The following is a 5,948-nucleotide window of genomic DNA, read 5'->3' as shown; positions in this document are numbered from 1 at the left end:
GTGATTTCTTTATGGGTCAGCTGTAAAATGAATTAAAGAAACTTAAGATCATTTGACTGAAATGGCAAATATGAGATATGACATCATGAAGTCCTAGGGGAGAAAAAACAGTGCAAGCAACATGTAGAGCTCCACAGGATAAATACTCTGCCATGTTTAAACATTTCTCTTACGTGCCCTCTTCTACACCTTGATACTGTCTCTTTCATCCTTTTGGCCACTAGTAAAAGACAAAAGAAGCAGAAAGAGGGCAAGAAAAAAAACCTCTGATCAAACTAAGCCAACAAGAATTATGCTGACTTGCTCATGCAAATCTTTACCATGTGTTGGGTTTTGCTCCACTGTGTGTATTCACGACAATGTCGCTAAACAGAAATACAGGCACGGTTAGTATCAGGAGAAAGCCTTTCAGGTCTAGAGCTCTGTCCAGGGGAAACCCCCGCCCCAAAATCTCAAGCTTCAACTCAATGTAGCTCTAATTAAAAATAAATTGTGGCTGACTCATTTCAGTGCTCATTGTTAAGACACTTTACCAGAGCTCCTCCTTTACCGAACAAACTTTTGCACAAAGTCTAACTGGGATCTCATTTTATTGAGATTGGGGAAACTGGTCACAGAGTACTATACAACAGTCAGGGACCCATCATTTAGAAAAAATAGTTGTTATATGTGAAACCAAATGTCTATACCAAAGAGAAAAAACACACATACACATGAACTGCAAATACATTTACTTCTTATTTGTATCTGCAGTTAGTTGTAGTCATCAGCTCTAGGAGGAAGCATTCAGGGAAAGACAGGTCCCAATCTAAAGAGGAAACCGAAATCGACTGCAGTGGGATTGTTGGCGGTACATGTTGTGCTGCTCTGCCCTCCTGAAAAAACACAATGTTTGCACCTTATTTCCATTTCCATTAAATCCCTTTCATGTCTCACAGAGTAAAGGAGCCTTACAGGGGAAGTGTATTACAGGTTCCAATTTGGACTCAATTAAAGTGGGAGCAACTTACCCAACTGCACTACAGGCGCTAAAGCAATGTGCATAGCGCAGATGCAGTGAGGACTGGCAAAAGTACATGTTTGCCAGCACAGTGCATTTCAGCCTCCCCTTCAAAGCAAAATCAGTTATACTAGTTAATAGGTAGGCTTGCCGTCATCATTCTGTCGACGCTACGGACTTCTGCTGACAAGGCTCTGAGTCACAAAGCGTGCCTCGTCACACCCCTGCCATGCCAGCACAGCATGCCAGCCAGATGTTGTTGTGTAGACCTGCTATACATGTTTTAAGGCCCCTTTGCCTTCTTGTGTACTGCAGTTAAGAATTGCCATGTCTGTCATCTGTGGTACTATTCCCTTGCAAGATGTGGGGTAATCTAGAGCTTACAGTAGTCATATTGCAAGATCTGGGAGTATTATTGCAGAATACCTCAGTATGCTTATACTTTACACCCCAATTATCATGGGGCCTTCAAAACCTATATTGGCAACTTGTTCCTTTTATTTGGTATTGGCTGAGAGAGAGCGGGGGAGGACAGAGAGACATTATCATTTGTGAGATGTGGCCTTCCAACTCACAGAAAAGATTCCAGAAAGAAATCTGCCTCTAGATAAATGCCTCAGAAGAACAAACAGTCAGGGCTTGTGGGCCAGAGGTGATCTCTTTTATTAGACCAACAAGATTTTTGCAAAAAATAATTCTTTAATTGCAAGCTTTCAGGTACAAACACCCTTCATCAGGCATCAGAGAAAAGATTGTAAAAGATCTCCTGGGTATCAATCAAAGTTCATATTTCATAGGATTTCACAGCTGTCCAGAAGAGCTGAGACTCCTTACCAGCTAAGAGCTGCTGCTCAGAGGGCTTTTCCATCTATTGACCCCTCTGTCGAATCCTATGAAATATGAACTTTCATTTCTACCCAGGAGAGCAGTCTTTTCTTTGATGCCTGATGAAGGGTGTTTGTGCCCAAAAGCTTGCAATTAAAGACATTTTTTTTGCAAAAATCTTGTTGGTCTAATAAAAGAGATCACCTCTGTCTACAAGCCCTGATTGCTTTTTCCTTTAGACCGGGGTGGGCAATTATTTCGGGCAGAGGGCCGCTTACTGAGTTTTGGCAAGTCATCGAGGGCCGCATGACAGGCAGCCAAGGGCAGATAAATATTAATTTTCTAAAATTTTTAGGGGCCCTGCAGGCCAGATAGAATGGCCTGGCAGGCCGCATTTTGCCCACCCTTGCTCTAGATCAATATGGCTATAACCTGAATACCCCAAAATAACAAAAGCAACAGAACTGTCCAGAGAAAGGATAAACACAACATGCAATGATTGGGTTATAGGTGACCTTGAGGAGCATGGGGACGAGGGGTGTTAAAAAGTACCAGAGCCAGGGGAGGATCTAGACCAGGGATCAGGACTGCATGAGTGGGTCAGAACCAGAGAATCGAGTCAAAGTCCTAGTTGTTAAGCAACATCCAGATCCGTAGTACAGGTGGTGCCAGAAGTCAGGAGCTAGGGGATCCAGAACATAGAAACAGCATAAAGCAGGAGCAGAGAACCAGGCAGGCACTATGCTTGAAGGGGAACAGGGACAGTTGCTACGGGTCATGAGCCAAAAGTTCAAATAAAGGACCTAGACTTACTTACTTATGAAGTTCAGCCAAATGAGCTTCCCCTTGCAGCTGATGCCACACTGAAATCAAATGGTCCCCCTGAGGGGAAAGGCTGTCTTCTAACACAATGACACCTACAGAGACACAACTAGCCTACCCAATGCAGACAAGACTGCGACACATGAATGTGAAAACAGAAAGAAAAACATCCAGCCAACAGGCACCGGGGGACAGATATGGGAAACAGAACTATTTAACGCTGCAATGCTGCAGCAGCAATTATATCATTAAAAGGAAAGAGGAGGAGGAAAGAACCCAAGTTGTAGGAGAGGACGTTTTGGTGTATATAGTTTGTATACACATAGCTGGAATGAGAGCTTTGGCTGTAAATGGTTCTCTGAAGAAAGACCTACTTCTATTTTACCTCTCATGTTGTCACCCAGCATGTGGTACATGAACACCCGAGAAAAATATAAAACACAGGGACCAAAAGCACCACTGTATTATTTGCTTGCTAGATGACTAATTGTTTCCGAGATCCATCTTGGCTTGTGGCAGCAGATTCTCAGGCATGAACTGGAAGCCTTTGGGTTGGTTTGGATCACAGCCTCCAAGGTCGGTGCTTATGGCTGCTCTATCTAAATAACCCAAATCTCTCCAGATTAGTGCCTCACACTATTGTGAAGCTATTGTAAGGCCACAGGAAAGTGGGGCTGGGAATAAAGTTATCAGCTTCACAGATATTTATTCAAGATAAAGCAGCGAGATAAATAAGGGCCCAACTTAACGAATGAAAATCCCCAGAAATCTATGCCCAGAATGACTAGATTTTAAAAAACAAAAAGCAGACACCTGGTTTTTTTTTTCCCCTTTAGCATTTTCAGAAGAAGTAGGGAAGGAGTCGGAGTGGGGAAAAAGGTAAGCGATTGATCCTTTAAAAAATGTGGTGCTACAGTTACCCCGGCACGACTCCTGTGGAGCAACAGGGTTCCGGTGGAACCGAGCACTCGATACCCAGTACAGGAGAACCAGAGGAAATGGATCAATAAGATACTAAGCAAGCGTCCGTTTCGAGGAAGGCCACGTGCAAGCTGTGTCTATTCAGTCAAAATTGTCTAGCTGCCCCGATTTTGAAATTGTTGTTATTAGCTACCAGGTTATACAAAAGTATGAACAACTTGAATTCCAATCAGGCTTTCCTTTTTGTTTCCAAGGTGTTTGTTACAACCACTTGCTACATGTGGACTTAATTTAGATTACCTACTCTTTGAGGCAGTGCATCTCGGACGACACGGCGGTCTGGTGAACTGAGCCCCCTGCTACGAAAGCTTATGCCATGCATCTGTGATTTAGTTAGTCTATAAAAGGTGCAACTCTCCCCTGCCTTTTGCCCGGTTCCAGACTAGCACAACTAACTACCTCTCTCTGTATGACAGTCAACATAATGAAACCTCGACCCTGACTGGGGTCTGTGCCTGCAACTGTATTACAAATAAACCAATAATAGAGGTGGGTCTTCAAATGAGGCTAAAAGCAGGACAACGTCAAAAACAACCTATATTCTAATATATCTCATTAACAGTATTATAAAGATTAAAAATAGGCCTTCTTCATCTTCTAAAAGCATTAGAAACTTAAATTAACAAAGAGGCTTTGTGTTCAGTAAGACTTTCCTGACTTCTTTCTGTACCCCCATACACCACATGCCTCTAACCTCTCTTTTAACATATGCAAAAAGAAAAAGGAAAGCAAAGTTAATATTTTTACTTCATGTCTCTAAATCAGCCAGATTCAAGACTGAACCAGTGCATCTCACAGCCCAGGTTAGTGACCCCAGTGGGCTACACAGCCCATCTCTTTCTTTCTTTCCCCTTGGAACTGTTTCATTTTACAACTAATTAAATATTATTTAGGCAAGAAAAACACTGACCTTATAGCTGGGTGAGATAAGGACACCAAACTGGGGTATAGGAGGAAGAGGTTCAAATCAAGCCCCTGATTGAAAAGCAATACTTGGATCTCCCACACCCCAAGAAACCATGCTACCACTAGTGTATGAGAGTCAGTCCTGCCTACTGAAACTGTTGCCTCCAAGCAGGCAAAAAAGTGACTTGATTTGGGTCGCCTATGTTCTGGCTGAGCTCCCAGTCACAGCTGGTCTCTCTCCCCATAAGCTCCATCCTAGATAAAGAAACCTCCCAATGATAAGCTTATCTATATATATTATATAATTGGTTTTCAATCATTTTAGACTCAAGGCACCTCTCAGAAAATGCCAGCTCTTCCTTTTCATTTTTGACTAAAGAAAAATATTAGAGCAATTCTTTGCTGCAAAGAAAGATGAAAGACCACAACAGGTCAGACTGTTTTAACACTATGGATTCCTATTTAAAAATCTCTGGATTTCTCATGTATCATATCCAACAGTGGGAACTTTGTGCTGCATCCCATATCACCACCCTTTAGAAAAGATCTCATGGCACCTGGGATCACCCCAGCACCCTGGTTGACACTCACGGATACGTACATACATGCACATATATTCTTTAAAAAGCTTTGGTTTGGCTGACTTACCATTTTCCAAACAAAAACATTGTCAAAAAAATTCCTACTCCTTCATCAACAATTTGGACAAGCATACTGGCGAAGTTCACGGACAACACCAAGTTATGGGGAAGTGCAATCACACCGGAGGACAGGCTGACCTGGACAGGCTTGTAAAGTGGGTGGATCTAAACTTGATGATGTTTAAATCTGAGAAATGTAAGGTGCTCCATCTGGGGAGAAATAACCCACAACATACTTACAGGCTCGGTGGTGCTACCTTAGCCAGCACCACAACCACAAGAAACCTGGGGTTCAAGATTGACCATAAAATGAACATGAGCCACAAACAAGACTAAAGATGTCATCCTCCCACTCTGCTCAATACTGGTGAGGCCACAATTGGAATACTGCATCCAGTTCTGGGCACCACAATTCAAAAAGTAGGTGGAGAAGCTGGAAAGAGTCCAAAGGAGGGTCACATGAAAGAGTAGAGGCCTGGAGAATAGGCCATATGAGGAGAGGTTGAGGGACATGGGACTGTTCAGCCTGGAGAAGAGAAGACTCAGGGAGGTGGCAGCCTATAAGTATATAAGGGGAGAACATCAGGGACCAGGAGAACATCTGTTCACCAAAGCACCACTAGAAATAATGGTCATAAACTGATAGAGGACTGCTTCAGATTAGACATTAGGAAAAACTTCTTGACATGTGTCCAGACTCTGGAATAGACTCCCCCCAGAACAGCCACTTTCCCTGGGAATCTTCAAAAGATGACTGGATGCACCCCTTGCTG

The sequence above is a fragment of the Crocodylus porosus genome, unplaced genomic scaffold (genome assembly GCF_001723895.1).
Source record: "Crocodylus porosus isolate Cpor-Errol unplaced genomic scaffold, CroPor_comp1, whole genome shotgun sequence".
Classification (NCBI taxonomy): Eukaryota; Metazoa; Chordata; order Crocodylia; family Crocodylidae; genus Crocodylus; species Crocodylus porosus.
This window is presented reverse-complemented; position numbering follows the sequence as displayed.